This window comes from Strigops habroptila, chromosome 1 (genome assembly GCF_004027225.2).
Source record: "Strigops habroptila isolate Jane chromosome 1, bStrHab1.2.pri, whole genome shotgun sequence".
Taxonomy (NCBI): domain Eukaryota; kingdom Metazoa; phylum Chordata; class Aves; order Psittaciformes; family Psittacidae; genus Strigops; species Strigops habroptila.
Window position 1 is genome coordinate 123,772,377 of NC_044277.2, and position 26,339 is coordinate 123,798,715.

The 26,339-nt window shown below is 48.4% G+C and overlaps 1 long non-coding RNA gene across 4 annotated transcripts in view; it reads right to left on the reverse strand.

The window, feature by feature from the left end:
- Positions 1-26,339, reverse strand: part of LOC115608156 — a 39,714-nt gene that overhangs the window by 7,375 nt on the left and 6,000 nt on the right. Inside the window, exons 1-2 of one of the 4 annotated variants that reach the window (XR_003991455.1) lie at positions 25,112-25,399; positions 8,658-9,018 (exon numbers count right to left, since the gene is read on the reverse strand). The exons of 1 other annotated variant lie outside the window; for it this stretch is intronic. This is a non-coding gene — a long non-coding RNA (uncharacterized LOC115608156). Of the gene's footprint in view, positions 1-8,657; positions 9,019-25,111; positions 25,400-26,339 lie in introns of those variants that run through there. 2 more of the 4 variants (XR_003991449.1, XR_003991453.1) reach the window with 2 other exon arrangements.

Sequence of the window (26,339 nt, forward strand, 5' to 3'; positions counted from 1 at the left end):
ACGCTCGTTCTAACTGCTCGGTAATCTAACAAGAATCTCGTTTTACTAAATAATTAAATACATGCGTACATGGTGTCCAGCTTCTTACTTCCAATTATAAATAACTTAGCTAATATATGCATTAGTGGTTTTAATGAAAATCCTAGATGTTTTCTGAGAGGTCTTTCAGTTACCTGCCAGTACACCACTGGGAAAATATGTCTGATTAGAAGCCAGCTGAAGCACTCCAAACAATTGCTGAAGTCCATGTGTTGGCTGGCATAGGGGACATAACCAGAGAGCATGAAGAGCTGCCAAGGAGCTGCCACTGAGCAGCATGAGCCTACTCTACTGCCGATTTTAATTTGTGTTAAAAAAAATAGGGATGAGTTAATGATTGCTAAACCAACAAATCATCCTCCCATTGGAGGAGCCCCTGAGGACATTCTGTCTCCAGTGGTGATATAACCAGTAAGCAAACACATTGTCACATTGCCTAGAATGGGCATACAAAAAGCAGAGGGGATCGGACCAGGAATTTGGAGTATTCTCATGGTGCCACTCTCCACACATGTTCTTGGCTTAGCCTCCTGCTCCTTATTTTCCTCTAGACCAGCATGAGGACACAGCCCAAAAACTACTCTTCAGATCTGTGATGCAAGTTTTATTGTTTCCTTCTGTATACTGTTACGTAGGAAGAGAAATATAATACCTTAAAAATGAACTGGGGAATAACACCATACATTTGTTAGAAGGACAGTTTTTGCTACCATTGTTGGTTTAAAAAAACAACTTTTTCTGCTTTGGCATCTAAATCAGGATTGCAACATTGCAGCTGGCAAAACAGCTGTCTCTTCCAACTGTGGCTGCTATGAACACAGTTGTCCCACTGTAGGCTGTGGAGTCAAAGGCACATTGGGAAAGAAGGTTCAGTTAAGACACTGCAGCAGTTTTGGCAGTGTTGTTGATGGTGAATAAAAATCTTATGTGTTATTTGTATCAGTTTCATAGGCCTGACAGAGTGTGTCATCCAGCCACAATGCTAGATCTTGCCTGTGTTATAAATATATGGAGGTTTTAACCAATGTCTTGTAATTTTCCTGGTTCATTATAATAGATCACACTAGAAATATGAAAAATATTAAAAATATGAAGCAATAAAACTCATGAACAGACAATGCAACTCAGCAGTTATTCTTGACACCTCAGCCGTAAATGTGTCAGCCATTTCTGTCCTGAGTTAACAGTTCTATAATGTATGCCACAGCTTTATCTAAATGGCCTTTCCAGCAAGTAATAGTCATTTGACTGCACGATGGATGTGATCTTACTGTGAAGGGCATATATTAGTTTTCAAATAGTAATAAGAAGAGGAATTATGTAGCGGAATTATCCATGTTAAATTAGACTCATATATTGCTTCTCTGCAAGAAATATTACATTTGTTGTAATTATGCACCAAAACTGTTAGCATCGCAGTTCCCCAAAAGAACACTGAAGCCTCAGCTCATTCCAGTACACCACACAGGATGAAAACCCTCCCTATCCATATAGCTCTAAACTTTCAGTACCAATCAAACAATCATATCCCCTGTCATGAAGTGCAGAGAACTCTCTCCAGAACAGCAAGTCATGTGATACTTAGACTTTACAGAGACAAGATCTCAATGTTGTGCAAGAATACATTAGGCAAAATGTCCAAGTCATTAAAGAGCCACCAGTAGAGCGATCAACAGAGTATGTAAACAAGTCAAATTATACAAATACAGATGTAGCCATAGCCATACCCTCTGAAGAACTTGGTGAACGGTATGACAGAACTTCAGCTGATATGTATTTTCCATCCCTGCTGACCAACACTATACATTCAGAGGCTACTTCATAAGTAAAATGGTTGTGCAGCTGAAGCATGAGCAGATGTGATCAGCACAGGAGCAGGGCCTCTCATTTTCTTCATGCAGAGTCTAATACAAAAGGACTTTGATCTTTAGGGGTATCTATAACAGTGCAAAATAATAATGATGATAACACAACAGTAATAATAGGTACAGATAGCAATGCTGAACCTTGAACATGTATCCATTATAAACACATAAATATTCAGTTGTCTACTATAAGAGCACAGGTCATAGACTCTTTAGCTTCATTTCCCTCCTACACAGCAAAAAGTGGGCAGGAAAATAAATTAAATATATTTATTAGCTGGTAAACATGGTCTTTTTGAATTGGCATGACAGGAATTTGGGGAGTTGCACTTCTAATTTGTATCTCAGAATTTCTATAATATTAGAAACAAACAGAATATTTGAGCGGTGGAAGAATCTACAAAAATAGCCAAAACAACAGAGACTTTCCTTCAAAACAGGGCAGGAGAGCTTGTGACACACATCTAAATTTCCTGCAGTGTTTTGAAAACCTTAGCATCTACCTACAAATCAATGGGGAGGGAGCTCAATTTATTATTCTATTGATTCTCTACATACTTTTTTCTCTTTTTTTTTTTATAAAAGAGAAATGACCAACCAATAGCCTCCAGGCCAGCTTCCAAAGGCCAGGATAACTTATCCAACCATTAGCTACACTTTGCTGTCACATCCTTCACTAAGGCCCTCAGTCACAGGGAAGCAATGAATTGCAAACTGCTAATTGGCAAAAAGGTGGCCAGAAGCTTGGTCTTAGCATCATTTTTGCCCAAGGCCCCATGGCCCCTATACCATTACAAACCAGGAATTGCATCTATCCTAACTCAGGCACATCCCCACCACAAGATGAATGGGTGATGCGAACAGCCTTGTGATAAAAGTATGAGTGAACCTCAGCCTTGAGACAGGCGAGACTTGAACCTCCTCATCTATTGCCAAAATGAGCATTTTCTGAAGGAAGCACTTGCATTTTGGTTTTCTAATGGACATGCCTCTCACCAAGTCAGATGTTAGAGTATATGAATTTTTCCTTAAAAATGACACAATCTTTCAGACCAAAAGGCTGAGATTGACACAAGGTATGTGGAGTACATATTTATGGCATAAGGAAAACTACTATTTGTTGTCAGATCTAATGCACCATAACTTCATATCTAGCAATAGTCTAGCATCTTCCTGAAGTTGTGAGTAGTGTCTTTCTGTCATAATGATTCATCCATGACAGTGAAAGCATACCCGTGCTTCAGATGTATGCAGAAAAAGAGCATCCCTGCCTTGGAAAATCAACACTCCAAGAACAGAGAGGCAAAAGAAAGTCCAGAAAGTAAAACATTCAGAAGGTCATCAACAGTGAGATTTTCTGCAAACAACATAGGAAAGAAGTGGGTAGATTGAAAGTGGAGAAGGTAGTGGCCTGTTGTAAGAATTCAGGGATTCTCAATAATACCACGGAAGCAGCCAAATATCTCTGTTATTTTCTGATCAAAAAGAATCAGTTGAACTCCAAAGTCTCTGAAAAATGATGAGCTAGTGCTTCAGAGAGGGGTTGAAAACAGGGAGGTGGGGCTGCTTGCATAGTTTTGCTTGGCATAGTTTCATCATTCACAAAAATGAGGGGAAAAACAATATTCCAAAACTCTTGCCAGGCAGTTATTAATTATTATTCTCCCTTGGATTGCAACACACACAAACATCAACAACCCTTTTGGTTATGTTGGCCTGGAGTCCTGTCCAGGCTTTCCATGTGGAGCTCGTAAGGAGCTGTCCCACTCTGTGTGTGTTGAAAGTCTCTCCCCTTGGAAATGCATTTGGGCTAGTGCCTTGAAGGGACATTTGAAACTTGCCAATGCTGCTTTGCTTTTTTTCCCGTTGCTGTCAGGCTCATCATGCTGAGTCATATCTGCAGCTAGATCATAATGATTATCATGAAATGTCAGCAGCTGCTCTTTTCACCTCCATATGGTGCCAGATTTAGGATGAGGTTTCCCTAATGCATAAACAATGACTATAATTGTGGTTTTTGACAACCAAGGTATCACAGAGATGTTATTCTGTTGTAAAAAACCTGCATTTCCACAGTCGTAATGAAGGGGTGGGTCATGCTGACCCATATGCTTCTTTGTATTTCTCCCCAAAGAAAATCTATGACATAAGTGAATCCCTGTCAGCATGGCTGTTGGCCATCGGATGTTGTTTGACAAGGGAAGCATCTAAAAGCTTTAGCAGCTAATATCTTCCTAACTGTGAGAGCATTATTTGCCTAATTCCAGAGATGATTGTTTGACAGATAAAAACCTGGCTTTAACATCTATTCTCTTAATTTAGATGTAATCTCCTTGCAGTCCTTAGATAGCTGTGTCTTCTCCCTTCGTGCTGCTTAAAGTTACCAGTTCTCATAAAAAGTCAACTGAAAAAAGCTGAGGTATCAGAGAAATAAAAAAATTAAAAACAAAAACAAAGACAAACCAAAAAAAATAGCAGGAGTTGACAAAAGTAATGAAAAACCAAGGCTCTATCTCTTCTTTCATTTATATGCTCATCAAAAGTTATCTGCGCTGTCTAGTATGTGTGGATATAGAAGATTGTGGAACTGTGTCAGTGGGAGAGAAGTCTCGCCCCAGAACCTCCATTCTGTATTTTAATACCAAATAAAGCAATACAGAGATAAATGAAAGGTAAGCAAGTAGAAAACCCTGTAGGGGCAAAAGCAGGATGAACACGATGCATTATTGTTGAAGACTGGGAGAAGTCATTGAAGGTGACTGAAGTAACCACCACCCTTCATTTGAGATAACAGAGCCAAGTAAGTTCTTTGATGAGGTAATACAGGTTTCTAAGACAAGGCAAAAGTACACCCTAAATCCTTAATAATGTGGGCAGATGGTACTGCTGGTTATTGCTTTGGGTAAGGGTGTACTTGTGTGTATGCATGTACAAGAAAACAAGCTAGCTGAAACAGAAAAAAGCTCTAAATACAGTAGCTAAAAGGAACCTATGCCTAAAAGGATAGCTTATTGGGGGTACTGAACAAAAATAAATGTGATGCCATAAGCAAAGATACTGTCTTTGGTGGTTTGATCGCATCTACAGTCAGAGAAAGGGGAGTTTGCATGTTCTTTGCAAATACATAGAATTGCAGCCAAGAAAGGCCTAACTCCATCAATGGTTTAGCTTCCTAACCAGAACAAGCTCTGATTTGTGACCATCTGTGTCAAAGGAATGAATAGTATAGGTAACAAAACAGGCTAAAGGGAAGTCTACAGACAAACCCACACTGTCCTGTGAAAGCTAAGTATGTTGTAATGAATTAAAACTTGCTGTAATGAATCAAAAGCCACATTACAGACATTAATGCAAATACAAAATGCTTTAAAAGATAGCAACACTGACACTAGCCGTTTGTCATTGAAAGAAACTCTCCTGAATCTTAAACAAGCCCTCAGGAATGAGGCTGAGAAAGTAGTGGTCTTCTGCACGACAAGAGGTTCAGGTTCAGTGAGACCAAAGTGGGAGGTGAGTTCCAGAGCAGTGTCCTTCTCTGAGAACAAAGCTCCTCTGGGCTCAATACATAGATGCTTAGGTCTCATCTTCAAAGCTGGCTTAGACAGCTAAGCCCTAATTAGGTGCCTATGGTCCCATCCCCTCCTTGCCCTGAAACAATCAATGAAACCAGATTTTATGTACCAAATGGTACATAAATGACAGATGGGTCTACCTATTTTGCTGGTTTCAACCCTGCCTGCACAAGCCTTTCTGCTGAATCCGTCACACGAGATGAAAACTAGTTGGAGAGGTGAGCACAGGGATGACCTCTGCAGTAACCTGAAGCATACATGTTCTATTCTTCTGTGGCATCACAGCAGTTCATGTCACCCTCCTGATTAGCAGTTAATTTGGATCTCTAGTGCTAACACCGTACTGCACTTCCACAGCTGTGACTGAAAAGCAAAACTGGTCTGATTGGGAGTTATTCTGATCCTTCATAAATCAGGCACAGAAGAAAATCTGTAGGATGCCAAATACCCAGTCACAGATGGAAATTTTTTGCATATCTTTGCTTTCCCTATGTAGCTGTTCTCTAGGCATCTGGTTTCATCTGCTTGGATGATGTCCACCTCTTTAGATTTAGCTGTCTAAGAATCTGGCATCTAGGATAACTCAGTTGTCTATGTCTCCTTTATAGTTATGGAGGTAGATCTTCACTTCCAGAAACATGTCACTGTACCCTAACAAAGAAATCTAAGTCAGATATCTCTAAATTAGTACCGCCCATCTTTCCCCTTGACTGAAGTGCGAGGCTAGACAACTACTCAGTCTGAACACATTAGTTTGAGACAGCAGCAGTCAAGTGACACAAACATTACTTCTTGTGTATCAGGACATGGTACATTGCCAAATCTTTCTCAAGGACATCTCTGGTTACTCATGTAACCTTTCTTGTGTGTGTCAAAAATGACACTGTTAAATGGAGTAAGCTTATGAGAACAGAAGATTCGACAAGAGCTCTCAGAGAAGACAGCCACTGGGCAGGCTGCTTGGGAGTCTCACTTGATGAACAAACCTCACATGGTTTCTTTCCATGAAGGAGTACTACTTGTCATTCAGTATTCCTCCCTCATAACAAGTTGTGTGTGGTGGGAAAGAAAAACAGCAAGTACTTGTGTTGTCTCTAAAAGGTGTGGCTTGTTTGGGAGATTAGACTTGAGCACCATGGCTGTCTGAATGAGGAGTAGTAAGAAACGAGAGCATTTGATCTGTCTGCCACTCTGTAAGGGTAATAGGAGGTTGGTTTATTGTTCCTCCAGCATAATGTACAAGGATAATTTGTAATGAGGCAGAATCTAGGGTAAATAGCTCTTGCTATAATACTTTGCCTTCAGATATCTTAAGAGGTAATCTGCGGTGGGTATGCTTGCTATAAATCAGAGGCTATGTCTTTGCATTTGGAAGTCACTATTCTTATGTTAAAGGGTGTATACTTACATAGTTCAAGTATGGCATTTGGAAAGAAGTAATTTCACCTCAGAGTGGAAGTTTCCCTGGGGCACAAATCTTCAACAGTGAAATTTTGTATGTGTACTTTGACAAACGCATGCCCAGTGGGCATGTGCCAAATTATGCCTTTGAAGCCATGGAAGCCTGGCTGTGGGAACCTAGAACCTTGAAGAGTTTCTCAAGGGAGAGGAAGCAGAGCCAGCTGAACTCATTTTGTATAGACAGAAATTTAATTGCCAGCTAGTAGCCACTATATTAGAAGAAAAATCATTTCAGACACTTGGAACATGCTGGCGTGAAGCCCTTGTTAGAGGAGTTGGGTGGCAGCCTGACTGTGACCCATCCAGATCCTTCTCTTTGCACAGCCTTTTCATCTCCAATATTTCCTGTCACAGTAAAATGCGATCTTAATTATAAGAACCAACCCACAGTTGTCTTTACTCAGCACGTAAGAACTGTAAATTCTCTACTTCTGAGTGCAAATTAGCTGAGCAATGAACAATTTCTCTAGAGCTAATGCATATCAATTCAGCAGAATTACAGACATGAAGTTAAACTTATGTAGTAAAATTCTGCAAGAAGCTGTTTATTTTCACAACCTGGGCTCTATCTTCCTCACTCTTTGCAACATAACCTTGCAACCCATGAGGGGCAGGCTCCTTTTTGTGGTAGCCAATACCTGTCTTCTGCTCCATGAGCTATTCTTTGACTTCATCCTTCTTCAGCCATCTCAAGTAGGTCCTACATCATCCTTCACTCACACAGACAAATACACGTGTTATTTTGTCTGATCACCAAAAGAGATAGAAAACTGGGCTAAAACATTGCCCTAAGAACAGGAAGTGCGTGTAGTGTGAAATAACTCACACGCTACTGTACTATTATGTTTCTCTACCAAAATCATTACTTTATTAAAAAAGCACTTAAGACAAAAAGAAGTCCTACTGAAGGAAATTACCTAATGAAAGGAGGCTCAGGATATATACCTTTATCTGAGGTCAGACAACAAAGTTTACAAAGCCAGAGGCTGACCACAGCCTTCTGCTCTTCTCCACTGACAGATGAGCACACTTCTCCCTCTTACTCTTGCAATTGACTTTTACTTGTACTTAGTCTCAGACAAGATCAGCCCATCATCATGTTGGACTCTACCAACATGCAGCGAGAGCATCTCCACTATACAGTTTACAGTCTGGACAGAGAAGGAGAAAGAGGGATGTAAAGGTTCCTTCCTTTTCACGTGGGGAAAAAATGCTATTATCCACAGAGATACTTAGCTGTTTTGCTGATTTGGATCTAATAGGTGAGACTCATAACCACATTAAAATGTCTTCAAGCACCATTTGACCTGCTGTTTCCATGAGCATCCTCTTACTGCACAGTAAGGGCAAAGACCTGTTTTACTACACGTTAAATCAGCACTGCCACTATATGCCAAACATTGCTAACAAAAAAACTATTCCTGCAGAGTAACCTGCACTGTTGAAGATTAAAAATAATACAGAAAAACAAAAAGGCAAAACACTCAAACAAAAAATCCTATATTTTAAACCAAATTAGTTGCCTTCTCAAGGATACAGCCTCATGGCAGCATGGTTGCACTGGCTTAATTTGCTCGTATAACTACACTTTGGATCACATCAGCCTGTGTTTGCCCTGGGTAAGAGTGCACACAAGGACAGTCACTGCTGTTCAACTGAGACACAATAGCTTGTTAAATTGTCATAAACTGATCATAAGTTTGAGTCCCAAATGGCTTACCCGAGGTCACCCAGCAGTTTGAGACACACCCAGTGACTGAACAACATCTCCTGAGTCCAGCCTAGTGTCAAATACAATGGCACTTTTCCTTCTCTAATTCCGACCAATTGTCACAGTCTTCTGGTGGGTGTAACCAGGAGAAAATGGACATGGGATGAACTGGGACTGTCCAGTGAGCCCTTTCAGTTTCAACCGAGGTGTGTTGGCAAGGCTTGTCAGGAAAACTCCATGGTTCCACCAGATCCTCTCTCTCCAAAGACGACAATCAATCAGATATTGTCGAATAACTCAGCAAAAAGTTCTTGTGATATGTGTAGGTGTTGCTGCCAGACAAGACATTTCAAGGGAGAGTGGGCATCAGCTGCAGAAACAAAAAGCATTTTTGACCTTAGAGAAGCTTGTTCAAGTCAATGCCTTCCTCTCCTATGGACCAGTGTGGCAGAGTGCTATGGTTAGTGCTGTGCAGTGCATAGTTTATTGGCATTATACTGATCTGAAAAGCAACTAGCATGGGAGATGTAAAAATGAAATAGCGAGGCAGAGTGATCCAGTGTTGGAGGAACACTGCCTTCCACAAGCCATGTAAACCCTAATAAAGAGACAAAGGGTTCTATTCTTCGCCCATGTTTAACTCCTCCCCTCTTGCTTCTCTTCCCTTTAACCACACTCCTTTTCCCCCTCCAGTTTGCAGTACCATATACAGGGCCTGACGAAAGCCCACACAAATCAATGGCAACACTCCCATTGACTTCAACGGGCTTTGTAACAAGCAAAGAAAGAGGAGAATAGGTGATTATTTTTCCTTTCCAAATGACAAGCCCCCCCCCAGTAAAACAATCTATATAGTAGTCATAAGTGCTTTATATTGTGCAGTGCAATGGGCATAATTACTCCAACCCTCTAAACTCTAGCAGCAGTTGGTCGCTCTAATGCTTGGAAAATTATTTTAAATTGACTTTACATCTACAATAGGATTTTTTAGATTGTAAATACTAAGGGTCTGATCTCAGCAGTTGTTACCAGCATATCTGAGGTGGCTTCAAAAAGGGCACTCAATTCACACATACAGAACCGGCCCATACCAGCACTTGCTGCACAGTCACAATTATTTTGATATCCATGAGCTGTTCTCTCAAAGCCATAAATGTAGGGTCAACCCTGCTGTTGCTCTTCAGCCAAATATCTGGGCATGATCTTGATGAATGATTCACCTGGCTCTTCTTTGAATTCAAGCAGACTGTCGTTCTGTGTCTCTACAAAAACTCCACCTATCTTCCCTTCTCTACAACAGAGCAAGAAAAGATTCCTTCTCTTCTTCCTCTTTATTCATTGATGTAAGGACTGTACTGCAAAGAGTAAAAATCCCAGGTGTATTTTAAAAGTTATTTTCTTTTCCCTCTTCACTGCCTGCAAGTTTGTCTGCCTAACAAAGGGCTATGATACAGGGTGGGGGAAGATCCATTGCCAATTTAATGTGCTAGCATGCTCTAATAAAACATCTTTGTTTTGAAAGGCTGCATGCTTTTTTGGCAACACTTGGACAAAAATGAACCAACTGTACTGAAGTTTCGGTCTTAAGCAAATGCTCTTATTCAAAATGGTGTATAGAATACTGTCTTTCTAATCCTTCCACTAAAATATGATTTGTGGCTGTTCTTCAGAACGTCTGCCTGATTAAACATCCTTGGAAAAAAGCATGCATGGGATTGTAATAAAGAAACATAAAAAGGTTTCTTTTAATCAGTAATTAAGTAGCAATTAAGCATAATTATTACAATTTGTATCTAATTTATAATATCGGTAGAATGAACAGTTGTAATTAATCCTCCAATAGTCAACAGTGTTTGGCTTAAGCAAAGCCACCTCACACTTTCCTTCACATTTGCAACAGAAAAGGATGCTGTGGATGGTGGATGATGAGTGAATGCCTCTTCACCAAGGGGCAGGAACATTAAGCTGTGGGGTAGGAACTGTTCAGTCATCTGGAAGCATCTGAAAATACCTGTACAGGCAACATAAGGTTTTCCTGCTGTCTTCAGCAGAGGACTCTTCCCTTTGAGTCAAGAGATAATAATCGTCAGAATTTTAACCTCGAGTATGAGGAGCTCTCACTTTTGTACAGCTGGTACAGTAACTCTGTTCAATGTTGCAATCAGCCTTCACAAAATGTACCCAATAGGCTTTTTCCTATGAAATATGAGTAAAATCAGTTGTTATTTTCATGTGGTGGTTGGGGAGAGTTCCTCATTAACAGGCTAGGAAAAATTACTTAGTTTACTGAGTTACTGGGCAACCCAGATAGAAGAAAATAAAGTTTTCAATGCAAACTCTAGCTTAATTTTCTTTAACTCTGCAGTTTTCAAATAGTTGGGAAACATGGGCCTGACTTTAGACTCTCTGGAAGCAGCCAATCTGACTACTTTCTGCCGTGGATGCTTTCAAATAAAACTATTATGAAAATTTCTTTGTTGTCTGACCTTGCTTAAGGTCCATCTGAGCCACACATGACTTGACTGTAAAAAAATGAATCTTTACATGCCAGTGATTACCACAGAGCTGTGTTTGGAAAGGTAGGTGATGGGCAGCTATAAAAGCACCTTATAAAGTTCTCTGGAATCACGCAGTATCAAACAGGTACGTTTACAGACCAGGAGCTTTACCATTTGTGTAACAATAGCAAATTCATACAACAGGCCTCCTGCAAAGGTGACCTTATGAATCTGGGTCAAGCAGAAGTAAAAAGTATGTATTTGATGGATCCAGAATGTCCTTCAAGCTCACAAGTCTGAATGCACCTGCCCTTGCCCTTACTCTGATGCTAAGAGTTGATCCCCCAAGCATTCCTACTGCTTAGGGAAGAATATGCCCAGAGGAAGCTGCAAAGATGCCGAGAAGGAGCTGCAATAAACTAGTATTGCTTGAATCTAGAATTGCTTGGGACTTGAAAAGGGAAAAGAACCTGTTGAGGTACTAAAATCCAGCTTGCTCAAGCCAGCATTACTTTGTTGAACCAAACAGGTCTGTAGTTTTCTCAGCGACAGAAGCCTCACAGAGTTTGTGGGTTCTGTAAACTAAAGATTTCATGGATTCCTTACCCTTAGCAGGAACAATGTAAGTCTGTTAAAAAGATTGTTCTACAGCAAAAACTTTACAGTTTTAAGCTGGAGATGGCTTCCTGCGGAATGCCATTTGAAATTGGTAATAAGGAGACAAATGCATATTCAAATGTTTATCTCTTTAATGTTCCAACACCTAATCTCTTAAATGAGTGTAATCAGAAAAGAGGCATTCTAATTCTCTTGCGGGGAAGAGAAGGCGACAAGATCAAGTGATAACCAGTCTGTGTCTCAAGCTATTCTCATGAGACTTTGGCTGTGTTTGAACCCAAATTGGAGAGAAGATATTTCTGAGGTACTATGCCTGCCAGAATTCAAACAGCAGGCACACTTCTGCTCTCAGGGCACGAATCCAACCTATGGACAACCTCTGATTAAAAAAAAAAAAACACCTTTATAAAAATGTCGAGTTTGCTTATTTTGCTTTCGTTCACATAAAGATTTTTCTCACACACACACTCCTTGAAGCTAAAAGAACAGTAAGATTGTGGAGTTAGTCACTCTAAAGGTAGAAAGTGCCAGACGTGAAGTTACATATGCAACCCAAATTCAGTTCCTTATGTAAGGTCATGATTAGACATGCTTTAATCACATGGCCACACACACTTTTTCCACAGGACAAAGGCAGTGCGAGCTGGACTTATTAGAGGAGCAAAGAGTAGTATCATGTGCTGTACTGGACAGTCCTGACTAAAGACAGAATTACCAGGTCTGCATGGCAAGAAACAGGTCGAGCAACCCAGCTCTGCCCGGACTGTGGAGATGGGAGGCTGTGAAATGCCCTGCTGCCATGTCAACAGGTTCCTTCTCTCCCTGTGCCAGTAACCTCCTGCACAGACATGTGAGCAGAAAGAGAGAAGGGGAGGTAGCAGGCTAGGACTTCAGCAGCGTGGCATGCCTCACACCATCAAGGGAATCACTGACAAAAAGAGGCAGACTTCAGCCAAGGTTGCTCCCTAGCCTATGACCCGTTTTGTTTCTTGTAGCAATCTGGTTCACATTAAAAGTACAGTACTGACAAAGTTGGGGTGGTTAGTTGGTTTCTGTTGAGTTTTTTTTGGTTGTTCTGGCATTTGCTGGCAGTTCTGTGGCTTTTGTCACCTCTTCTCTAAATATTTCTTTGTTCAGCCTTGTGCCTTTGAAACTTTATACCCAGATCTAGTTATCTTTGCTTTTCTAGCCCTCCAAACAAAGTAGTCACTGTCTTGTAAGCAACTGTAGACTCACCAAGGCCTGAAGTTTTCTTTAAACAAAATGACCCCAAATAATTGTTCCGACTCTAATCATCTGCCGCCTGAAAATACACTAGCACCCTCTGAACCGCGGTGGGTATTACAGACATTTGGTTTGACTTCTACAATCACTTCAATGTGCAGGCGTTGGCTTCCTTGAGCCCAAGTCAAGTCACTACATTAAGGATGGCGGGGGGTGGGGAGCCCAGACAGAGGCTCTCATCTCCAGGATAATAGCAGGCGACGAGGCCGGAGCACCTTTAATCTCGCCTCTCGAATAATAGTTTATCCCTTTCTATTGCCAGTGAGGCACCTGGCAAGGGAAGCCCGGGCTCTTCCGACGGAGCTCCTCTGCGAAGCTCCCATTTCCCTGGCCGGGCAACCTATTTCTGCCGGGATGGTGCATCGGGCACCACCGCGGGACTCCCCATTCCTGCACAAGGCACCCATAACCTGCACCAGGCACCACGAAACTCGGAGTGCCCGTGGTAACCAGGCGGGATGCACAGACCTGAGGAGGCCTCAGCCAAAAGCCGGGCCGGGCCGTGCGGGTCCGGGTCCTGCCGCAGGAGCCGCGCTGAGGAGGGGCGGCGCAGCCCGGCCGCCGCCGCGGGCGGGGAAGGCGGCACTTTTTCCGGCGTGGCGGGTTTCCGCCGCCCACCCGGCGCCAGCCCGCGGGCCCGGGAAGTCCCCCCAGGTACGCTGCTCCCGGAGGCTCTGCAGCCGCTCCCGCCCGCTCCCCGGCAGCCTGGCGGCGCGGCGACTGGGCCGACTCCGCTCTGCCGCCCGGGGCCCGCCTCCGGCCGCCGCGCCCCCGCCGGGGGCCGGGCCGCCGCCAGAGCGCGGCGGGGGAAGCGAAGCCGCGGGTCTCTCCGCAGCTCCCCGGGAACCTGCGCTGCCCCGGAGCTTTGGCCGGGAACGGGCCGGGGGACCGGCATTCCCCGCCCGCCACCCCGGGGCTCCCGGCCGCGGACAGGTCGCGGTGCCCCCGCCGCCCCCTCGGGAAGGACGGTGCGGGGCCGCTCCCCTCGGCGGGTGGGAGAGCTGTGCACCACTGGCCCCGCGGATCGTCGTGTTTAGGCTAATCTAATAGCAGCAGTGATTAGACGTTATTATTATTTGCGCGCTGATCTTTTCGGCTGAAGGGAGATTTAAAAATCAATAGTAAAGTCGCATGCCTGGCTGCCCAGACACTTACGGAAAAGCTGTTGGCCAAGGCCAATAAATCAATCCTCCTCCTTTCTCTATCCTGTTTGTTTCTTTCCCGCCTCCAGAATTTTCTTCCTAGCAGAAGGGAACCACATCTAACAAGGTGCCACTTTGAAACACATCATGCTTGAAGCCAACGTGCTAATTATAGATTAATAGGAGGTAAAACTCGGTTGAAATGACATAGGGAAAAAAATCCAAGCTGATCAAATTCAGTATGTCATCAAATATATTATGGTCTCTTAAAATCCTATGTTTAAGATCCTATGCATAATCTTCTAAACCCCATGACTCACCGGCACCAGCTTTTACTCAGAGAAGTGAAGTTGGCATTCATTTTCAAGTTATTTTGTGGTAACCGGGCTCTCAGACCTCTGGGAGTTTTTACAGCCCCGGTCAAGGTATGTCCGATATTTCCAGCCTGACACAGCAGCAGCCTACAGACAGAACAAGTAAACGAAATGGAAGTGTTTAACAGGCTTCACACGTTCCATTTATTTGGATTTGAACTGAGGAGCGGAGCCGAGCCTTGAATCACCAGCGAAGGAAGAGCATAATTACTTGTCATTATATTCATTCCGATTTATAAATAATGTTTCTGGCTTTATTTTATTCAATGCTTAATTTAAAAATAATGATTAAAAATTAGCCCTCGGGCTACGTGCTGGATTATAGCCAGATGCGTTATTACTTCTCCTTGGGACTCCGGAAATATCTAAATGGACTGGGAGGGAAAATTAAGATTTCCCACTCAGTCAGTTGTGATGGAAGGACGGTGCTGTGGCTTGAGCATTTCAGGTTTTAATTGTTCTTAAGCGAGGAGGTGTTTCAACCGAATCGAGAGGGACACCCATGCTGGGAGAACTCGGGCTCGCTGGGAGGTGCGTGTTCCTGATACCTCTCTGCCTTGCACGCAGGAACACGGAGTACTGCATTCCCGGGTCTGCCTGCACCTACACACGGGCGTAAGGAAACCGTAGGTGGCTGCGTATCTGCACACACACGTAAATTTCTCTAATATGTTTAGATGTTCTGCGGCTGGAACAGCAGCAAAATAAGCGTTCCCTGATTTAGAGCACTTCCCAGGTACCGTAAACACTGATGAACCAAAATCCTGATGTGGGAAAGGAATAGTTCCCTCTCACGTACACACATACGCACACACACACCGCCCCCCCCCCCCCCCCAAAAAAAAAAAGGGAGAAAGGGAGAAAAAGAGAGAAAGGAAGGAGAGGAAAGAGGAACTCGATTTATTCTCATTTGTTTATCTCTAGCTTTTTCCCCCTTTCTGCAAATTCATTTGAATAGCTTTCAAGCTGCAAAATGGAAATGTGGCTCCTGCCCTCTATTTCAGCAGCAGCGTCCTGGCAACAGAGCAATTTTCTATCATCAAGGATAAATGGCATCGAACAGAACATTCTGATAAAAAAAGAAAAAAAAAAAAAGCTTTAGCCCAAGAAGCCCATGATTGCTGCCCTTCCTGTCTATCATCCCTTTACAAAATCCTCTCCTCCAAACCTGAGCTGCATGCTGTCAGAGCTAATAATGTCTTCTAAAGAAAAGGGGAAGAAACAGCATTCATGCACAATGTTCCCATTTATTACATAGAGTGCTTATTTAAAAATTGCAAATATCTTTGTTTGGTTCACTGCAAATTAAAACCAAGATGTAGGAAGTTACACGATGCAACAATTATTCATGTCACAGCAGAGCATCAAACCCTCGTATCTTGCTCTTCTATTGGTTAACGCATGTGTGTGTGCGTGTGCGTGCGCTGTGTGTGTGTAACGCAGGGAATATCCCTTGTTGTGAAAATAAAAACCACTTCAGGTAAGTCTGTGTTTTGTTGTTTTAGAGCAAGGAGGGGGGGGAGTCATTACTGATAGGAAGTAGGACGAGGCTGTGCATGTGCTTTCCCCGCGGTCCCGCGGGGGGGTGAGCCCCAGGACCCACCAGAAGGCTGTCAGGGATGCGGGGTGCTTCCCTGGAGCCGCGGGCTTCCCTCCGTGCCCCCACCCGTGCTGGAGCCTCCGCTCCTCGCCCCAGAACACCCCGGCAAACCCGGCGGGGAGGCGCCAGCGCCGGGGCGGACGCGGTGTGGCCGTGAACGGACCTTCGATAATAAATAAAGCTGCAGGAACAGTTCGTCCGAGCAACCCTCCACGGTCAGAGGTTATTCCGGGGAGGGGGAACTGCGCTGTGCGGAGCTGTGGCGAGACCCCCTCCTGCCGAAGGGGCGGACACACCGTAAGGTGTCACAAGTCGATGGGGCGGGACACGGCACACCGGGGACGGCAGGAGCGGGCCGGGAGAGGAGGGAAGGAGCGAGGCCAGCCGCCGACCGCCCGCACCGGGCACCTGCGCCGGTTGGCGGGTGGGAGCAGCCCGACCGGGTGGGCTCCAAATACCCCGTCGGGGTGGGACAACACACTCTACGGGGTGGTTCGCCGTTACGGGAAGCGGGGGGAGAGGCGGCCATGCCGGGCAGCCCCGGGGACCGCCGCGGCGCTTCTCCCCGCCCGCCCCAGCCGCCCCGTTAGGGCCGCTAAGGGCCGCCGCCGCCGCCGTGCGCATGCCCCGCGCCTCGGTCACGTGCCGCGCGGGCGGCAGTACCGGCGGTGAGGAGAGAGGGCACCGGGCATCCTCCCCCTCCCCATCCCCGAGCGGCCCCGCCGCGACAACCCGTCCGGCGGGAAGCGGGCGCAGGCCCGGGCAGGGCCGCCCGTCGGAGGAGCCCCGGCCCTCGGCCCGGCCGCCCTGCCCGCAGCAGAGGGCGGGCACCAGGCCCCGAAGCGCCCGGTGGCTGCGGGGGGCGGGTTTCCCCTCGCGGGGGGGCATCGCCTTCAGAGGGGGGCCGCGGGCTCCCCGGGGCCTCCCGAGCGGCTGCCCGCGTCCTCGACGTGCGCACCGCAGCGCTGCCTCCCCTCGCGCAGCTCGCTCGGGCACTGGCGGAGGTCTCTGCTCGCCGCGCACGGCCGAGCAGCCCTCAAGACGCTAGCAAAACACCCCACAAATCACCCATTTAAAAAGCCGGGGTCGGGTTTCAGCGCTGGGGGCTGATTTTTCTCCCTTCCTCGTCCTCACGCACACAGGGGCTGCAGTACCGCTGGCTCCTGCTTGGCACGGTGGAGGAGGCAGCACAACTAGCCCTGACCCGGGTCAGCAAGAACCTCTCAAGTTCGGAGCAATGTCCTGAAAACTTGTCTAAAACTTCTTTTACCGACGGGCCATAGGCCACCCGACGGAAAGAATCCGAAGACACAAATCACGACTAATTTTCCTCATTTTTTATCCGTACATATCCATGTAGAATCAAGGGAACCCTTTAAAGTTTAGTTTAAAGGCGGCGAGCTCCACGGAAGACTTCTTGCCCTGTTCTAGCTGAGGGCTGCAGGCAGACCGTTTGATTTATTTTCATTTTTCAAAGGAATGGAGAAAGTCCTCCGATTAGCAGTGGTGTTATTATAATCTCCATTCTTAAACCCTGAAAGACCCTTGTAAACAATCGGCTCCTTCTCCCAACCCAGTTCCCAACGCCGCCCGGTAATGACGGGAAGATTAATGAAGCTTTTTTAGCAACACCTGTCTTTTTAAGCTGTCGACACAACCAATTAATACTTTTAATTACCGCTACAAGGAAACTAACCAGAACCTTTCTGATTTGATTTGGCAGCTGAATTTTAACCCCTCTGAAGCGGAGCCGCCCCAACGCCAGGCAGGGCGGCCGGGGAGGAGGGGAGGATAGTTTTGCTGCGGGTTCATTTCGCCTCGGGCTGGATGGGGGGGTTATTTCTCTAGTGGGGAGAGCCAACTCTTTTCGGTTTATCTCGCTTTGCTTTTCCCCGAGCCTTTGCGAGTATTTTGCCATCCCTTTCGAGAACAGGAAAATACAAGCGCTTGCTGGCGAGACCCCGGGGTGCACAGGTCCCCCGGGATGACGGCCGGGGACAGCGGGAGAATGGCTGGAGGGAGCAGCAGCAGCTTAGACAAAAGTTAACATAGAATGAGTGAGGGAAGGAGGCGATACGACTCGCACCGAATTCAGGGCAGTTTATACGAGTTATGTCAAAGAAAGAATAGTGTCCCGCTGGCGGAGCCGGTCAGGACCGGGGCAGGCGGCCCCGGAGCCCGCAGCCGTGGGACGGCGTCTGAGCGCCCGTTGAGAGCTCCACTGCCACATCGGGGCTGGGCTCTTCCTCTCCTGCATCCTCCCCTGATTCCCCATTGAGGGGTCCCTGATCTTCATTCGAACAATCGGTTCGAGCGGGAGATGGGGCAAACACTTGAACGGAAAGTGCGTTTTCCGAGCAGCCCGCATGGGTGCGAGCAAAAGTTCACGGGCACACGCGAAGGTGCCGGCAGGGCACAATCCCCTTTTCCTCCAGAGATCCTCTTCCAGCCACAGGCCCAGGAATGGGGGTGCTGAGGGCTCCCCTCTCCCGGCGGGGTCGCAAAGGGCGCGATCACACCTCGACTCCACCCGCATGTTTCCCAAGGCGGCGTGAAGCGAGCGGCAGCGTGGGGAGCACAGCGGGGCACCCAGCTTGGGATGCTCAGCCCCGGCCTGCCCGCGGAGGGCTTCTCTCTCTCCCATCAGCCCGCAGCTACGGCACGGGCACTGCTGGGAGCTCCTCCGAGCGAGAGCTGGGAAGCAGAAGGCAATGGTCCGTGGGTTAAACAGACCCTCTCCGCCCGGTAAAGCACCGGTGCTGCGCCTTGGCCGCTCTCCTTTGTGTTGTCTCCCTCTCACTCTGCCCAGGCCTCGCAGAGTTATGCCGTAAAGGCGATGTCCCACGTTAAAACAATATGAATTCGCGGACAGATCCTGCATATGAATGAGGTATGTGGTTGTATGACTGCTTTGAAGCTGTACTTCTCCGAATATGGCTTTAATTAAATGTCTTCCGGCTCTAAAAGATTACATGTTGTGCAAAATATATCCTAGCATGAAATTTACTTTCACGATACGAAATTAGGTTACTTATAAATGTCTTCATTTAAGGAAGAAAATCGTTTCTCCTCATTCTGGTTTCTGTTTTGTTGAGCAGAGAGCTCCAGCGAGGGGAGAGAGTTGGGATAATATATTTATAGAGGCACGTGTAAAAAACCTGCCAGCAGCGGAGTGGGCGAGGGCTGCTTGCTCAAATGCAGACAATTCACAAAACAGGCAAGTTAATCCAGATCTGATTTGTTTCAGATCCAGTTGTCAGAACCCCGAGATACCTCCCGCGTCTCACGCTGCGGATATCTGGTGTGCTCTCGCAGATATCCGCCTCCCCCTCCCCGTCCCTTCCTCCTGCCTGTATCCCCTGCGAAGGATGCTCGGGGTGGGGGACAGGGGTCAGGATAAGCAGGTGGAGAAAGGCGGCCATATCCACTCGTGAAAAACAGAAGTCATTCTCGGCGGGGTGGAGGTGGAGGACAGCGTCGTGGTGAGACTGGGACCAGTCAGTGGGGCAAAGCGGTTTCACCCGCCAGTGAAACCGCGCTCCGTGTCAAGAGCTTTCCCGCTCCGGACGGTGGATTCACGTTGCTGGAGGCGATGCTCTGTTTGGCTGTTTCTTTTTACGCCCTCAGACACGGGGACTTCACCAAGCTGAGTTTCTATAGAGAGATCAGATAATGAATCCCTCCGGATTACCTTTCTAAATTAACTTTTAGATTTGTTTTTATAGTCCGCTGAGACCCTGACAAAAGAGGCTGTAGCTAGATACAGGTACGAGATAAACATATAAAGCAATCTCATTACACGGGAATGAGTGAAGAACTCTCCTTGCAATCTACTCTAGATAACGAGGCTGCCTGAAGAAACAAGCAAAGCCGAGATATTTACTTCTTTTCCTATTAAATAAACCTCAATAACTGCATTGACTTTGCGCAGTGTTTACTACATTTCCATTCAATGCTTGGGTAAATGCATCCCTAAAGGTAGAGTAAATAATTGCACTGATCTCAACAAGGGAAATGTGTAGGCATTTGAAGTGTACTAAAAATAAACGAAGGCGAAACACACTGAAGGGAGAGGACATCGCGCTCGTTTGCCGCAATTCAAGCCTCTGCTATCGGTCGCCGGCACCGTGGGCTTCCCGAGCGCAGGCAGCGTGACACGTCCCCGCGGGTGGCACCGGGGCAGGACCCGAGTGGCCGTGGGGAGCCGCGGCTGGGGAGGGAGGGGAAGGGAGGCTCTGCGCGGCGCTTGGCTCGGGGGAGGAACTGGCCGCTACCGCAGGAGAAATTGCAGCCTCTCTGCTGACTTGAAAGAGCCTCGAGTTTCCATTCGCCTCTGAGCCCTTCCAAGTCGGGCACTTAGGAGCGGTGGTGGGTTGGTTGGGGTTTTTTTTTTTTAATTGGATGGCGTCTTATTCTTCTGCCAGAAGAAGTTGGGTTGTTGGGTTTTTTTAATTGTTGTTGTTTTTTTCTTTCATTTGAAAAGAAAACAAAACAACAGAAGTCCCCACTAAAACCAACATCCCTGTTTCAGCAGCACCCGAGCGGTGGGGATGCCTGCCAAGCCAAAGCCTCGCAGGCGGAGGTCTGCAAACCTGTGGCTGCCTTCGGGGAGGCTCCCCCTGACCAACGGAGGGGAAGGTCGCCCCCCGCCGCTCCCCCGTAAGGCTCCCGGCGGAGGGGCGACGGAGGCAAACCCACCCGCTCTGGCTCCCCACGGGGATCCCGGATCCCCGGCGCTCGGTTAGGGCGGCCGGGGATGCACACCTGGCCAGGTGTGGGAGAGGCAGGCGGCCAGGCCCTCGGCCAGGTCCCGTCGCCAGCCGGGCAGTCCCTCGCCTGAAGCTTAGTTCCATTGTAATGCAGATATTCACACCTCACCCCTCCAACCCCCCCAGACCCCTTCCCCATCGGGGAAAACAACCAACGACAATAACACGACAAAACATTAACAAAACAAAAAGCCCCAATCCCCGAGCCTCTGCGGAGCCACACATTGAATGAATCTGGCTGTAAGGTTTTAATTACAGCGAAGGCTTCGCTACAAATCTGTACAAGAGACAGTGGCTGGTTCTCTCTGGATCTTTCCCCTTCTGACTCCTATTATTTTGACCCAGGCTACAATATAGGGAGCGGCGTGTGTGATCCATCTGCGGGGCTGGGCTGGGATTTACCCCCCCTCCGCCTCCCTGCCACTTCCTTCACACTCGCGGTATGGAAAGCCATTGACGCCTGCCTGTCTGTTATAATGTTAGTGGGTTGAAATCCAGAGGAGCCTCCGCTCCGCTCTTGCTCTTGCACTGGCAGCGCTCAAATTCCCCAGTGTCTCTCCTTAAAATGGCCCGCTTCCAGCTTGAGGAGGTGACCTCCTTTTGCGGGAGCCTTTGCTCACCACTCAGCTGCTATTAAGCGATGGCAATATGACATGCTGGCAGAAAGAGAGGAGGCCATGTGTTTTGGGGTAAACAGGCTTGAGAGATGGGGGGGGGGGGTTTACAAAAATGCCATAGGCGGATGCAAGGGGAGATATTTCGCTCTAGCTTCTCCGGGAGCTGTAAGTAGCGCGGGCAGAGCTGCGCTGGCAGGGAAGCCAGGGAGAGCCCCGTGCCTCTGCGGGGGGAGCCCCTCCGCAAAATCGCATCTGGAGCGGATCCCCGCTAGCGGGAATATACTCCGGCTTTCCACTTCTCCCGAGATTTCACCACCACCACTCCGCAGGAGACCCCCGCTCTCTCTCCAGAGCCTTACAATTGCTTTGTGGATTCCATCCGGTTGGTAAAAAAGCAGGGGATCCCGCACTAACCCTTGCCTCTCCTCACCAGCGTTTCTCTGCCCCTTTTAAAAACGCTGTTGCAAGATTCGCTTCTTGCATGTACATGGGCTTCCCGCGGAAAAACACGCGCACTAGCATAATTCCTGAAATAAGACCTTTCCAGCCACCCTGGCCGGAGTGGGCCAGAAAACACTCTCCCGAACTCTGGAGCGAACTGGGCAGGGGGGATACATACCCCCGGAGAGCAGCCCTGAGCCCCTGCGCACCCTTTCTGCGGGCGGGAACCCCCCAGCCAGAGCATCTAGGGGGAGCCTGAGGAATGCCATCAGCCCCACCACCACCTCCCCCAAACCAACAAAACAGCTTAAACAACCCGAAAGAGCGTCTCGGCTTGCAGAGCCCACCCGTGCAAACACCAGAGCGGGACTTCCCGGGAAGGAGGGGATGAGAAACGGAACGGGAATATTTGTTTTCCCCTGTTGTTATTGTTGATCGCATGAATGAATGAATGAGCGAATGAATGAATGAATGAATGGAACAGAAGGTGCTCGGAGGCATATAGGAAGCCTCTGGCCGCTTACATTAACTTCCTATTATACCCTAAAAATAGAACCCCGTTTCCTGTTGTTCGTCAGCTCCTTCTAACTGTTGTGTCTGTTGTGTGACATCTTTCGACTCACAAATGTGTCTTTAAACCACGCAGACAAGGTTTGGTCTTTTGAAGGTATTAGCCACAAACATCATTAAAGCGACGCGGTGACACGGAGGACCAGTAGCACGAAGTCACCCAGTCCTGGGGCACAGGGAACCCGATGCCACGCTCTCCGCCCGTCACCGCGGCAGCGGAGCGGAGGAGCACCGGGGGGGGGGGGCGGAGTTGGAGGAAGGAGAAGGGGGGAAGGAAGGCTGCGCTGTTCCCGCGGCTCCCAGCCAGCCTGGGGGAGGACAGGGACTGGCCTTAATCCCTCCCGGGGTGCAGAGGCCTCCCTGCCCTCCAGCCAAGCTAGGGTGCCTTGCGGAGCGCATTCCCAGGGGAGATCAAACCGGGGGGTGAGGGGAGGAGAAGCCCGGCCGGGGATGCTCGGGTAGGACGCGGTGTTGCCCGCGGTCCGGAGCATCTCTATCACCCTCTGCCAGGGCTGCAGCCTCCATCGTCGGGAGAAGCCGGGCAGAAGGGTCACAGGCGATGGGCTCCTGCTGCCTTTCCCGGGGGAGGTGTTCCTAGGTGGCGGGGGGGGGCTCCCGCCCCAGGGCAGTCCCCAGGCCACCCCCTAACTCGCACCTTGTCCCACCTGGCCCGGCTGTCTAGCAGCTCCTGAGGGAGCTTGGCCGAGGCTCCTTTCGCGGGTGCCCACCTCTGGAGCTCCGTCTCGCACTCGTGACTGCTGCCTGCTCGCTTTGAGAAGCACTTCAGTACAAGGGGACCAGGAGGTGCGCCCCCCCCTTTTCATGAGTCACCCCCCTGGAAATGAGAACCCTATTGCTCCAGTGCGCCCAGAGCTGCTGATAACAGGTCTTCAGAAGGAGGCAGGTCGCGGAGCTCGGCTGCACCCAAGCCGGAGCCGGGGAGCACCGGTGCCCGGCAGCGCAGACCCCCCGGCCTCTCCGGCAGCCCCCGGTAGAGCGTAGGCCCGGAGCCTGCCCCCTCCCCCCCTCCCCGGGGTAGTAATACCTCTGCAACTGCCTCCTCTACCGGGGCATGGCTCGTGCCCCTATTGCTCCCGGGCCCCTATTGCTCCCGGCCCCCTTTGCCCTCCGCCCCCCTGTGGGCCTAATTAAACTGGGTGAAATTATCGGTGTGAGGCTGGCTGGAGTCAACTGTCCTGCCGACAGACGGAGATGTCTGAGCATCGCGGGGGTAGAGTAGCGCCGGGTGCCCCGCGCTTCCCCCCCCCCGCACCACGCCGCTCCCCACGACCCGCACCTGGAGCCGCTGCCGGTGCCCCGGGTGCGACAGCAGCTTGCCCCACAGCTAGGCTGAGCGAGGGGTGCGCATGAAACCTCGTTTGCTGCCTATGGAAGGGAGCAGCTTCTGCAGATTCTCCCTCCCTTTGCTTCTTCTCCTTTTTGTTTCGCGTTGCCTAACTCAGATGCCTTATTCCCTTAGCCAGGGCGGCACATAGGTGTTACTTCAAACCGGTCTCCTCTCCTGCCCGTCTTTCCCCCATTCCCGGGTTAGCACACCTTATGCGGCAGGAATTATTTCGAGATCAGAAAGCAACGTGTTGCAAACCCTCCCCAGCCTATTTTCTGACACCTTTTGTTCTGCACGCTCTTGCTGCTGGAGAAAATGCTAGCATGTGCACCTGCGAGAAAACGCCTTCGTGATGTTAACAGCAAGCTGGAGGGGATAAAGCAATAAAACTGCCAAATGTACCTGTTCCTATTGAGTACATTACCTACACCTATGCATAAAGAGTCCCAGTAGGAATTCTTCCCCTTTCTCTATATTTTTATTCATTGTAGATTTGTAAACGCCTGGATCGGGTTACCCTTTCGCGTGTTAAAGTGGAACTCTTGTTAAAAGCAGGAGAACAAGGCAAGACACTTACAACTGCATTCAGAGTTACTGAACCGGCTCCGAGGGCTCAAGAAGTGAAACAACGATGAGAGGGTGGGTAAGAGGGCTCCAAACGTCCCAGCCGCCGAGGAGAAAAGACACCCCCCTCCTCCCCCTCCTGAAACAAGCCAGCTGAACTATAAGCACCGAGAGGCTGTGGATTATGCCCTGCCACCGATCGAGCATCGCTTCGCACCCCCTTCCCCTCCGCCCGCCCCCCGCGGACGGTGCGGTATGCAAACGGGGGCTCGCATCCTCTGGCTCCCCAGGTGTAATGACCGGGCTGCGGAGAGACAAATCCCCAAAATAAACGAAGAAAGGGAAGGGGAGGGGGGGGGTGGAAATCCCAGAAAGAAATATAGAAACACTCTGAATATTTCCAAAAGCGAGGCGTAAAAAAAAAAAAAAAATCTGGAAAATCTAGACGCGGATCCCCAGGCGATGCGGCCGGGAGAGGCAGTGTCAGGGTCCGCGCTCGGGCTGGGGGGGTCTCGGGGCTCTGAAAGCGGCAGCTGCCGGTGTTGGTTTTCCAAGCCCGGAGCCTCCAGCCCGTTTCCCCATCTAGAGCGAGTTCGGGATTTCTCTAGTCTTAGCGAGCTCCGCCGGGTCCTTCCTACCTCAGTCCTCTGCGGTGGGGTCTGTCTCTGGAGTTCATGCTTAGCTGGACGCCAGGAGATTTAAGCGAGGGAAAGGGGGAAAGAAAAGAGAGAGGGAGTGAGAGAGAGAGGGGGGAGAGAGACGAGAGGGGAGAGAGAGGAGAGAGATCCTCCGCCGTGCCGGATCAAACTTAATGTCTTTCCCTAGTCCATCTTTGAAAGAGAAGTGGTAATACCACCTGGATGTTCGGATATAAATCCCCTTGCAAATAATAAATGGATTAATAATAACAAGGTATGAAGTTCTTTTTATAGAAAAAAGGAGAGAATTGAAACTAAATGCGGCAGTTAGACAACCATTTTGATAAGAGGATAATTGAGGCGACACTGGTGTATAATTAGAGGATAATTTATGCTATATCCACTTTTATTCCACCTCCCAAAATAAACCCAGTCCATAATCATTACAGGCAAATTGTTCTGAATTTTATAGCAGCAATTTGAACAAAGTACTGCAGTTAATCATGGGAGATTTTTGTGTATTCCTGATTAGAAGTCTAATTGCCTCCTTCCAGAAAGTAAAAATAACCGTAAAACGACTCTATTTTTATCATTAACAATGTTGACAATAAAATAAAATCAACTGGAATTGTAATCTAAAGACAAATTTAGGGCGCAGGCACTTTTTTTTTTCCTCTCCTTTCTTTTTTCTTTTTTTTTTTTTTTTTCCTCGGGTCGTTTATATCCTAATCAAGCTTTTGCCAAAACCGCCAACCGCACGTAGCCATTTGCATATATTTGAAAGCCATTACGGGGAGCTGCTGCCGCCGCCGCTTTTCAACGTGGGGGGGGGTGGAAACGCGCTGCGCGACACTTTGCCGCACTGAAAATACCGCGCAAGGAGGGGGGGGACGACAGAAAAGGGGGGGTGATGAAAGGGGAGAATGGAGGGGGGATGAGTGATTTTGGCTGGGAAGGGGGGGGGATAGGGGCAGGCGCTCCCCTTTTCCCCACCCGTGCGCGGGGCGCGGAGCGCGCATCATGCGCGCTCAGCGCCCCGCGCACGGGTGGGGAAAAGAGGGGAGGTGAAAAGGGGGGGGGGAAGAAAGGGGGGCGGGCAGCGCGCGCGCTGCCGGGGCGGTGACGTCAGGGGGTTGAGTGACCAATGAGGGAGGCGCTGCCCTCCGGAGACGAACCATTCGACTTATGCGCGTCCCTGCCCTTCAAGTCGAAGCGCCGAAGCCCCACA